The following is a 12501-nucleotide window of genomic DNA, read 5'->3' as shown; positions in this document are numbered from 1 at the left end:
CATCCAGACAGCCATCAGACACACCACCTCCATTCCTTGTTCCAATGCTCTAAACCCCCCCATCCCAACGCAATTGTCCTCACCTACCACCCTACCAGTCACCGCATTCAACACATCATCCTCAAACACTTCTGCTAACTCCCCCACCACCAAGAACATCTTCCTCTCCCCACTCCTCTCTGCCTTTGGCAAGGACCATTCCCTCCGAAGGTCCTTGCTTCACACCCCACCACCAAACCCCCAGGTACCTTCCCCTGCAACCAAAAAAGATGCAAAACCTGCCAGTGCACCACTCCCCTCACCTCATCCAGGTGAGACAGAGGTTCACTGCCTCTCTTCAGTTTACATGTGCTTCTGATGTGGTCTTCTCTCCATCAGGGAGACCGAACGTAAACCTAGGGAAAGGCTCATTGAGCATCTCAGCCGGGCCCACAGAGACCAACCTCCCAGTCACGCCCATTTCAATTCCCCCAACCACTCCCTTTCTGAAATGACCATCCTTGGCCTCCTCCACTGCCAAAACAAAGCACGCGCCTACTGGAGGAACAACACCTCATCTTCCACCTGGGAGCCTACAGCCCAGAGGACACAACACTGAGCTCTCCAACTTCAAATAACCTCCCTCATCATCCCCTGACTCCCTTCCCAGCCCATCCCATCCCATTCCCTTCCATGGCTCCCTGCCACCAACCGGATTCATTCCTCCCATTGACCACCCTCTACCTGTCTCCACCTATCCCCACTTCACTACCCTATTCCCCACCTCCCCCTTTATCTGTAGCTCCCCCCACACCCAACCCCAGTCTTGAAGAAGGGTTACACCCAAAACGTTAACTTCTCCACCTCCTGATGCTGCCTGGCTTGCTGCATTCTTCTAGCCTCCTGTCTGTCTACTTTGGATTCCAGCATCTGCAGTTGTTTTTTTGTCTTGAACTTTATTAAATGCTTTGCTAAAATTCATGTATACCATATCCACTGCTCTACCTTCATCATGCTTTATCATACCCTCAAAGAATTCAGTAAGATTTGTGAGGCATGATCTGCCCCTCACAAAGCCATGCTGACTATCTCTAATCAAACTAGGGTTTTCCAAGTAATCATAAATTCTGTCTCTCAGAATCCTCTCCAATACTCCAATTTCACAGACGTAAAACTGATTGGTCTGTAATTCCCAGGATTATCCCCATTCCCTTTCTTGGTCAAGGTAATAATATCTGCCACCCTTCAATCATCTGACACTACTCCAGCGGATAATGAGGATGCAAAGATCATCGCCAAAGGCGCAGCAATCTCTTCCCTCACTTCCTGTAGTAACCTTAGGTATATGTTTTTCAAAGTTTTCAGCACATCCTCCTTCCTAACATCAACATATTCTAGCATAACAGTCTGTCCTCAGAAATGTCAAGTTCCCTCTCAGTAGTAAATGCTGAAACAAAGTCGTCATTAAAGACATACCCTACTTCCTCTGATTCCAGGTGCACGTTCCCTCCACTATCCCTGATCAGCCCTACCCTCCCTCTGGCCATCCTCTTGTTCCTCACATAAGTGTAGAGCGCCTTAGGGTTTTCCTTAATCCTACCCGCTAAAGCTTTTTCAGCCCCCTTCTTGTTCTCCTAAGTCCATTCTTCAGTTCCTTCCTGGTTACCTTGTAACCCTCTAAAGTTCTGTCTGATCCTTGCCTCCTCAACCTTAAATAAGCTTCCTTCTTCCTCTTGACTAGATGTTTCACATCCCCTGTCATCCAAGGTTCTTTCAACTTACCATCCCTTCCTTTCCTTAATGGGACAAACCTGTCCAGCACTGTCAGCAAGTGCTTCCCAAACAACCTCCACATTTCTGTTGTGCATTTCCCTGAGAACATCTGTTTCCAAACTAGACATCCCAGTTCCTGCCTAATAGCATTATAATTACCCCTTCCCCAAATAAATACTTTCCTATACTGTCTGGTCCTATCCCTCTCCATGAGTATAGTTAAGGTCAGGGAGTTGTGATCACTACCACCGAAGTGCTCTCCTACCTAGAGATCTGCCACCTGGCATGGTTCGTTCCCAAGCACCAAATCCAATATGGCCTCCCCCCTAGTCTGCCTATCCACATATTGCATCAGGAACTCTTCCTGGACACACCTGACAAAAACTGTTCTATCCAAACTATTTGAACGAAGTAGGTTCCAATCAATATTAAAAGGAAGTTAAAGTTACCCATATCAACAACCCTGTTACGTCTACACATTTCCAAAATCTGCCTCCCAATCTGCTCCTCAGTGTCTCTGTTGGCATTGGGGAGTCTATAGTAAACTTCCAATAAAGTGACTGCTCCTTTCCTGTCTCTGACTTCTACCCATACTGACTCTGTAGATAAACCCCCCTCGACCATATCCCTTTCTGCATCTCTGATACGATCCCCGATTAGCAATGCCACTCCTCCAACTCTTTTATCTTCCCTTCTATTCCTTTTGAACCATGTAAACCCTGGAACACCCAACACCCATTCATCCCTCTGTGATATCCAAGTCTCCGTAATGACCACAACGTCATAATCATAGAGATGTACAGTATGGAAACAGACCTTTTGGTCCAACCCTTCTATACCGACCAGATATCCCAACCCAATCTAGTCCCATCTGCCAGCACCCGGCCCATATCCCTCCAAACCCTTCCTATTCATATACCCATCCAAATGCCTTTTAAATGTTGCAATTGTACCAGCCTCCACTACTTCCTCTGGCAGCTCATTCCATATACGTACCACTCTCTGTGTGAAAATGTTGCCCCTTAGGTCTCTTTTATATCTTTCCCTCCTCACCTTAAATCTATGTCCTCTAGTTCTGGATTCCCCCACCCCAGGGAAGAGACTTTGTCTATTTACCCTATCCATTCCCCTCATAATTTTGTAAACCTCTATAAGGTCACACCTCAGCCTCCAACATTCCAGGGAAAACAGCCCCAGCCTGTTCAGCCTCTCCCTGTAGCTCAAATCTTCCAACCCTGGCAACATCCTTGTACATCCTTGTCTATTTATCCTATCCATGCCCCTCATAGTTTTGTAAACCTCTATAAAGTCACCCCTCAGCCATGTTCCTGACATGACACCTGAGATGCTGGCATATAAATCTGCACTTTTTTTTTCCGCTTAGGATTGATTAAACAATGAGACAAAGTGGTTAAAATAAACATTGAGTCATTGAGTCATACAACATGGAAACAACTTGTCCATGCTGACCAGGGATCTAAACTTAACTAGTCCCATTTGCCTGCATTTGGGCCATATCCCTCTAAACCTTTCTATCCATGTACCTGTACCTGTCTTTTAAATGTTTTAATTATACCTCTAACAATTTGTCTGGCAGCTCATTCCATAAATGCACCACCCTCTTTTTGAAAGAGTTGCCCCTCAGGTTCCTTTCTAAATTTTTCTTCCTCACCTTAAAACTATATCCTCTAGTTTATAACTCTCCAACCCTGAGGAAAATACCTTGTCTATTCACCTTATCTAATCCCCTCATGATTTTATAACTCTCTCCAAGGTCAACCACCAGCCTCCCTGCACTTCAGGGAAAAAATCTCAGCCTAACCATCCTTCCTTATAACTTAAACTTTGCAGTGTCAGTCACATCCTTGTAAATCTTTTTTGCACCCTTTCCAGTTTAATAACATCCTTCCTATAGCAGGTTACCAGAATTGTATGTAGTACTCCAAATGTGGCCTTATCAATGTCTTGTATAGCTGTAACATGGCACGTTAACTCCTGTTCTCAGTGATTTGGTTGATGAAAGCAAGCATGCCAAATGCCTTCTTCACCACCCTGTTTACCCATGACACCACTTTCAATGAACTATGTCCCTATACCCAATGGTCTGTGCTGGACAAGTCTCCCCAAGACCCTACCATTTACTGTGTAAGTCCTCACCTGTCTGTTTTGATTTTGTCTACCCCATGCCAAATCTGGCAACTCTGCATCTTGGGTTATTTTTATTCTTGAAATTTCCAATAGTTATCAAAACAATAAATGCACCAATGGAACTAATGATTTAGAGCTCGAGGGTGTGATCTGTGTGGGTGAATGTTTTGGCAGTCTGGCTCTACCACACTCCAAGGACAATAGAGTAGGACAAAGCCAGTGCTATGTCTGAGGCTTCCCATGAACAATGGATACCACAGGCACTGGAGTGCTCACAGTGGAAATAATCATGGGCAATGGCTGACCCTTGATTACGGAATGATATCTACACAGGGCCATGAGTTTCTGACATTGTCCTCATACATCTGAACACATTAACTCAAATGTTCTTTTAGTTATTGCAAAAATATACTTTATTCATAAAAAATCTTTACATCCATGTATAGATAATGAAGCTGTGCAGAGCTATATTCTCTTTACTTACAGAGAATAAATTAAGCCTTGACATTCACCATTCGCTATATTAACAATCAACCTCTTGACATTTAGCTGAGCTGTTAGCAGGGCCCAGTTACTGAATGGGCCACCATTATTCTTTGGCAGAAGGACCTTACATGGTGGTCTTCGCCCACTGCGCCTTGGCAGTGGCTGCCCCAAGCTTTAGCGTGTCCCTCAGCACACAGTCCTGGACCTTGAAATGCACCAGTCTGCAACACTCAGTCGGGGTCAACTCTTTTAATTGAAGGGGCAGACCAAAAAGCATCTTTTACTGAGTTGGCGATCCTCCAGGCATAGTTGATGTTTGTCTTGGTGTGCATCCAGGGAATAGACCGTAGAGCATGGAGTCCCACGTCACAGAGCTGCTTGGGACGAACCTCAACAAACACCACTGCATTCATCTCCAGATGTCCATTGCATAGGCCCATCCCAGAAGGAAGTGTGTGACATTCTTGGCCCCTGCACAGCCGCTTCGAGGGCAGAGTGTGGTGTCGCAGAGAGTCCGGGTATGCATAAGGATCTCACAGAGCTCTTCTCACCACCAGCCAAGCGATGCCTTGGTGCTTGTTTGAAAGTCCTGGCGATGAGGCGTTCTGCCAAATGACTTTGGGAATCTTCCCAGGAAACTGCTCGACATCCTTTTCCCAAAGGGTCTTGAGGTCGCTACGTACTGACCACTTCCTGATGGACTTGTGGTCAAAGGTGCTTTCGTTCACAAATTTCTCCATGAAGGAGAAGTGATACAGAATAATCCAACTATTGTCCTGTGGCAGCGAGGCCAGCTCCATCCTTCACAACACTAGGGACAGGGAGAACCTCAGTATGTAGTGACATTTGGTGCCTGCGTACCGAGGCTCTGTGCATAACTTGATGCAGCCACATACAAAGGTGGCCATCGGGGTGAGGGTTAGCATTGAGTAATTCAAACCACAGATCTTTGGGCACATGGGGGCTGACGTCCATAAGCCAGTGGGATCCTGCCCGCAGGATCTGATTCCCCTTGCACATCATTCAGATATAGTGAGGCGCTGGTGTTGGACTGGGGTGGACAAAGTTAAAAAATCACACAACACCAGATTATAGTCCAACAGGTTTATTTGGAAGCAGAAAGGTAGTGCTTCCAAATAAACCTGTTGGACTATAACCTGGAGTTGTGTGGTTTTAACTTTGTGATTGATATTGTGAATGAGCTCTCAGTTGGCTGCTTATTGTTTGCACTGGATAAAAAGTAAAGGGAATGTGGGGCACTTATTTCTTTTATTGCGATTGTTTGGCACTCGGACCCAGCCTACTGTGTCCCTCATGCTGCAACTGGAAGATAGGTAGGGGAGTCTAGTGATTGCTTGAAAGCATAATGAAGACGGAAGTCGATCCTGGAGCGCTTTCTGCTGACTATATCAAACTGATCTCGCTTGAGGTCGCTCTTGGTAAAATCTGCAGTTAGAGTGCGGTGAAGGGAAACCGTTCGCCAAAGAGAAAAAAAACGCCCTGACAATCCCCGCCCACTCCAACTAACGGGAAACACCCAGTTCCAAATGGCTCGGATTGAATGAAGAAGAAAGCCGATGGACAAAGACTGGGTGGAGAAGGCAGCGTCTGACGTGCTGCGATTTGCATAAGCGCCGATATAACAACTCCGGCGGACAGCCAACTCTCCTCAGTCTCCAGTGAGCACCGCTTAAGTCTGCGTTGAGATATAGACGGACGGTAAGCGATTATTTTGTAATTCAAGCAGTTTGCACAACCTTAAATGTCCTATCGAAGAAGTGGGATAGTGCCACTGTTACATTTAACTTTAACTTTTTTTAAAAAAAAATCCTCTCACTTTCTTCTGTTGAGGCTGGAGTTGGAAGAAATTGTTTTGCGAACAATGTGTTCCGAGCTGGGGGGGGGTGGGTGGGGGAAACAGTGGTTGCTGGGGCTGCGAGGACTTATTGCGAAGATTTTAACACGAAGGGAATATTCCGTAATGGAGTTTCTGCATTCGTTGAGGGTGGGTGGAAGAAGGCAGAACACCTAAAATGATAGGAGGCATCTCCTGTTGTAATGGGACGTAGTGTGTGCAGCGTTTTAAGACACGCATTGGTGCTTTACTTGAAATTGGCAATTGTTCATCATCTTCTGTCGGCGCATGATGACTAGCCCCTAATCGTAAGTGAATGTCAGTTTGACTTCTGGCACTTGCGTCCAGGTTTCAGCGACCGTGACTTTTTTTTTCTTTGAACAGTAAGCTGCAGTTTAGGGACTCAGTCCCCTATTGCGGTAAACTGTGTGGGCATGGGGGAGCTGCACCTGAATTGATATTTTTCTCGTAAATGTTCTAGTGCAGATAGTTGGGACAATGGCTGATGAGAAACCCAAGGAACTTGAGGAAGGCTTGCAGCAGGAGATCACTTCATTCACGAAGTCTAACCTTAAAGAAACAAAGACCAAAGAGATGCGGATCTTGCCAGACGCAGCCAGTAAGTGCAGTTCGCTCTAATTGCAGAAGCCACTTTTTTTTGTTTTGTGCTCAGTGTGCATGAGGCGGGTGTGGTCTTTAATAAAGAGCCTGGATGGGAAGGGGAGAACGCATTTTCGATCTTTCATAGCGCGTAAGCAATTCTGTAAATGCAGTGACTTGGTTAGAGTTGCATATGATTCACTTAGACTTAATTGTGTACAGACTTTATTATTCAGCGACATAATTGCACATTTTGGGGAGGAATTGAATTTTCTTACGTTCCTGATCTGTTGTTATCTCGCTCTAATGTATCTTCCAGTTTTAGACTTAATTTAAAGAGCAAGCAGCATTGCGCTTGTGTTAACTCAAACTCTTCCTCTGCATGAGATGAACTGATTGCCTTTTAAATTTTTAGGGGTGAATTTTTTTTTTGTGGTAAGGTGTGGATCAGCACGTTTCGTGTAGTGAGTGAAACATTAAATTGGCTGTACGGTCTAGAGACTGGAGTATGTGGACACTTCAACTGAGTTGTAATCTAATTTTTTTCTTTCTGCTTTTTTCTTAGCAATTGAAGCAGAAAAACAGGCGGAAAAAGAAGCAGCAAAATGAAAGTGACCTTTCTTTCCTGATTTTTGCACTGTACATTCCACAAGCATTGCCTTCTAGCTATGTATTTCCTTTTTCAAAAAAACTTTGGATATTGAGTGAACTGGTTGGCTCCTACTCCCATCAACCTCCCTCCTATTCCCATCTATCCTTTCTACCCCAAAATCTATCTTCTCCCACTTGCCCCCCCCCCTTTCTTTTTTGTTTTGGAAAGAGGGCAGGGGCAGAAGGGGAAATTTAACTACTGACTGTATGGCTGGCTTAGTACTTCTGATGGCACTAAGAGCTTGCATGTCTTGAGAGGTGCCTGGAAAAGACTGCAGGAACCTTTAATAACCAAATGCATGTGAATGGAGTGAAGATGTCAAGGACCTATGTTCAGTTCAATCGAATCAACTACGTAGAGTGCCATTTTGTTAGGTCTCTTGGCATGCACAGTAACTGATTTTTGGTTTTTGTTTTGATATGCAAATAAACAAACATTTGAAATTTACTCCAAGAGTTTGTTTTTTCTTTAAACACCATAGACTTGTGACTGGTCACAATTCTAATTAGAATGAAATTAAGGCCTGATGTGAAGCTGTGTCTCTGACTTCAAAATGCAATGACCGATACGTGCAGCACATCTGACAGTATTTGGAGAGAGCTGAAAATGTGGTGCTGGAAAAGCGCAGCAGGTCAGGCAGCATCCAAGGAGCAGGAGAATCGGCGTTTCGGGCATGAGCCCTTCTTCAGGAAGGGCTGAAGAGAAATATTTGGAGAGAAATAACTTTTCTTTTGGGGGGGGAGAAATTCTGCAATAGTGTCCTGCTATGGGTGAATCAATAGATTGGCCACAAGTGAGTATGCTTAATCATGTATGAAAATCCCCCAACCTGTTTGAATGTGATGTAGTAATGCTGAAAGAATCCAGTTATTTCACTCTGAAGCAACAGCAAATTTAAAAACTAACATGTTTTCTAAATTGAAGCTGCTGATGACTTTTTGATTCAAAAATCCATATCCTACTAACTGAGCACTAGTTAGAACTTTTGTCAGGGAGTTATCTAGGCAAGGTAATTTCATGGGTCATAAGTGCAAAGTACTAAAGTTTCACAATCTTGACATTTGAGCAAATGGATACAGTGTGGAAATCAAGGAAAAACTAAAACAATTCATCAGGTAAAGTAATGGTAACAGCCAGAGTTGACATTATTTGACTTGATTATCAAAGCATTATGCTTCTTGCTTTCAGAAGCACTTGCTTAATATGTAAAGTTTAACTCAACATTACTTGATCTCTGGAATGTCCTTCTCCAATTCTATTCAAAGTATTATTCATTAAATGTAGGCTTTCTTGCTCTCTAGGACACTATCAGCAGCCCAAGTGACTTATTATAATTTGCTGACTTGTATCTGATTTACTTGAACTTTATGGATGTAGCACTCCCAGCCAGTGAATGCTTTGGTTAAAAGTTGCCTATTATTTGAACACAAGTGTGCACTAAATATCATGGTTGGTAATATAATTCAACTCCTCCATGCCATTTGTCAATCTTTCAAGCTGAGTTTAGCAACAAATTTGTAATCCTGCTCTTGGAAGCTGTTAACTTGTCTTGGGGAATCAGTAGTATTTCCTTTTAAATGCATTGCTTTAAACAAATGTTGGATACCTGAGCCTACCTTCCAGAGGATATGCAAGTCTGTTGTTCAAAGGTAGAGATCTTAGTGTAGCAGTAATGTTAATGGCACACTGCCTGTGGTTATCCCATACAACAAATTTTAGTTATTGATCTGAAAGTATGATTTTTTTTTTCAAATTCTGGCTAGGGGAAAAGGAACAGTAGTGGTGGCACCATCAGATGGAGACAATAGGAGAGCCCACAGAAGTCTATAGACCTGACAAGACCAATCAACCACAAGCATTGAGATATATTTATGCTTCCCTTGGGTATGATGTGTCATTTCCTATAATAAATGTGCAATCCACTTGCACTGCATTTGCAACAATTATTACTATGGCCTTCTATCATTTTGCTTGCATATTACTGAGACCTTGACTAGCTATATCAACATCACTTACTAGTTGTGGATTAAAAGTAGCCTTAGTGCTAGAGAACCCTGGAGCTGATCTCTTATAGACAATAGATGGTGAGCTTAACCTGAGAGTCACTGTGCCTCAGGTCTGTGGTGAAGTTGAGAAGGTGGGACCTGTGTGGTAACCTTCATTGGTTGTAGATTCTGCTTGTACTGAGTGAGTAATTGATGCTGGAGGCAGTAGTTTCATTCCAGATCCATGGTTGGAGGAAAAAATAGATTGTGCACTTCAGGGCCCCAAGGTAGTTGGCTTTCCCCAAATATAATGCCGCATTGATTGCAGACACATCGTGCTGCAGTGAACAAATCCCCTATTGACAAATTGCAAGGGTTCCATTTCATTAATGGGTATATGTTGTATGATTACAAGCAGCCCTTAATTCATATCTATGTCTGCTTCCCTGGCAGCTGCATGATGCTTTTAACTTGTGGTCCTTTTATCTTTGGTCCTTTTATCTTCCCTCCTTTGCCCCTTAAGTCAAGCAAGATAAAGGCGCACGGTGGCACAGTGGTTAGCATTGTTGCCTCACAGCGCCAGAGACTCTGGTTCAATTCCCGCCTCAGGCGACTGACTGTGTGGAGTTTGCACGTTCTCCCCGTGTCTGCGTGGGTTTCCTCCGGGTGCTCCGGTTTCCTCCCACAGTCCAAACGTGCAGGTCAGGTGAATTGGCCATGCTAAATTGCCCGTAGTGTTAGGTAAGGGGTAAATGTAGGGGTATGGGTGGGTTTCGCTTCGGCGGGTCGGTGTGGACTTGTTGGGCCGAAGGGCCTGTTTCTACACTGTAATGTAATCTAAATCTTAAAGGCAGTGCACATTTGACTCTTCTCAGAAACCTACTTCCAAACTCTCTACTGTGCTACGCATTCAAAACGCCACAAATATACTATTTTTATCATTTTGAATGAATGCACAATTCATTTAAAATCAAGCTTCTATATACTTGTATCTTTAGAAAATGGATGAACAGAATCATCATTGGCCATTTATTTTCCAGCTCCATATAATGCAATTGGAATTCTGCTATTACAGCATTTGTCTTCAATAAGAGCTTTTCTTTAACATCATGTCTTCCTGCATCAGAATAGCTATTTCCAAGAAATATGACCTAGTATGGAATTTCATTCAAGTGGCTTTGGACTAAACAGATTTTATTTCAACCAAATATGACCAAGCCCATTACTCTATCCATTATCCATGAGCACTTGAACAGACACACTCTACCAGGCAACACTAGTTAATGACCAGGAATGAGAGCCTAGGTAGATTTATCAGCAGTTGAAACTTTATTGCTGAAACAGCACAGCAGGTCAGGCAGCATCCAGGGAACAGGAGATTTGACGTTTCGGGCACAGGCCCTTCTTCAGGACCCTAGCCAAGTGACACTAAGGACAATTGTAACATTGCTCATCATCATCAGTTAAGGTTACTTAATTCAAGAGAGGGCAAAACCTTCAACATTTCTGTCCTCTGTAAATAGTGATGAGTCATCTTGTGGATCATACTGAATATAACCATTAGGCCATGCAGATATTGAAGGTCGTTAAACTAGCTTCGCTGCTGGGAGATTAATTCTAAGCACACTTGCAGCTACCAGAATATATCAGAATGCCGCTCTGGCTGACATAGAAAGATATAACCTTAGCTTGTTTTAACCAGCTAAAATAACTATTATATCTTTGGTCAGTCAGATTCTGTAAAATGACACAATATAAATGATTGCAGGAGAGGATGTTAATCACAAGGTGCTTGCAAATTTCAGTTATTTTGGTTCTGTGATGTCCTTGTGATAAAGTACCACTTCCTCAACAACCCTACTTCCTTAGCAACCAAAGGCAGAAAGTAAGATTCTAATACAGACATCAAAGTAACTCATTGATTTGTCAGTCAAGTGAGTTCCTTGCACAAATAACTTAGGTGGCTTGAAAAGAATTGCTTTTGTGCATTTATCACAATTCTCAGAAGGTCTTGCATTTACCACAAGATACTATATTTCTATATTTGGTAATATAGCAGTATCTGGCAGAAAAAGATTATGGCTGTCACACTAATAATAAATACAAATAGGTAATGAAGAAACAATATACTGCATCAGACTGATTTTCACAGTGCTTACAAAGTTCTACTGTCTTGTTATCTTTTAATCACAAAGATTATTTTTGTGGAAGAGTGACAGCTTGGGTTAAAAGAATTCTTTGTTCTTAATGTTGTCATCATTTAAAATGTCTAGCATTGTATAAAAATGTTTAACATTTTTGGGAGATCTTGTGGGACTCTGGGTAGCATCCCTACTGAAGCTTTGGTTTCAAGCCCCACTTCTGGACAAAACAGATTGGTTATCAAACTGCAAACCTTTCCAACACTGATTGCCGGTGGCAAGAGTGGAAGACTTTCCGAGTCAATTATGCTGATTTGTCCTTTGAACTCCTGGGACATGCTGGTGATCTGTTCCAGGATTAAATAGCTACAGAGACAGACATGAGTTTGTATTTTGTCTGCCTCTTGTCAAGACTTCGAACTGCAAGGATATTCTGTCTTCAACATGTACAAAAGCTGGAATTACTTCTCAAGCTTAACAACGTGGTGTCACATCTCGGAACACCTCAGAACACTTCAACCCTAGGACATCAATGTGGACTTCAACAGTTTCCTCATTTCCCCTTCTCCACCTCACCCCAGTTCGAAACTTCCAGCTCAGCACTGTCCCCATGACTTGTCCTACCTGGCTATCTTCCCTCACCTCTATCCAAGGCCCTAAAGGAGCCTTCCACATCCATCAAAGTTTTACCTGCCCATCCACTAATATCATTTATTGTATCCGTTGCTCCCGATGCGGTCTCCTCTGCATTGGGGAGACTGGGTGCCTCCTAGCACAGCGCTTTAGGGAACATCTCCGGGACACCCGCACCAATCAACCACACCGCCCTGTGGCCCAACATTTCAACTCCCCCTCACACTCTGCCGAGGACATGGAGGTCCT

General features: G+C 43.4%; 1 long non-coding RNA gene across 2 annotated transcripts; it reads left to right on the top strand.

The window, feature by feature from the left end:
* The first annotated feature begins 5958 nt into the window (after positions 1-5958).
* Positions 5959-7940, top strand: LOC122555540. Of its 2 annotated transcripts, none has more exons than XR_006313292.1 (3): positions 5959-6105; positions 6728-6860; positions 7407-7940. It is a non-coding gene; the product is annotated as an uncharacterized LOC122555540 (long non-coding RNA). The 2 variants fall into 2 exon arrangements; XR_006313291.1 differs by having other exon boundaries at positions 6001-6105; positions 6723-6860.
* The last annotated feature ends 4561 nt before the right edge of the window (positions 7941-12501 follow it).

Source organism: Chiloscyllium plagiosum, chromosome 12 (assembly GCF_004010195.1).
Source record: "Chiloscyllium plagiosum isolate BGI_BamShark_2017 chromosome 12, ASM401019v2, whole genome shotgun sequence".
NCBI lineage: Eukaryota > Metazoa > Chordata > Chondrichthyes > Orectolobiformes > Hemiscylliidae > Chiloscyllium > Chiloscyllium plagiosum.
This window is presented reverse-complemented; position numbering and strand designations above follow the sequence as displayed.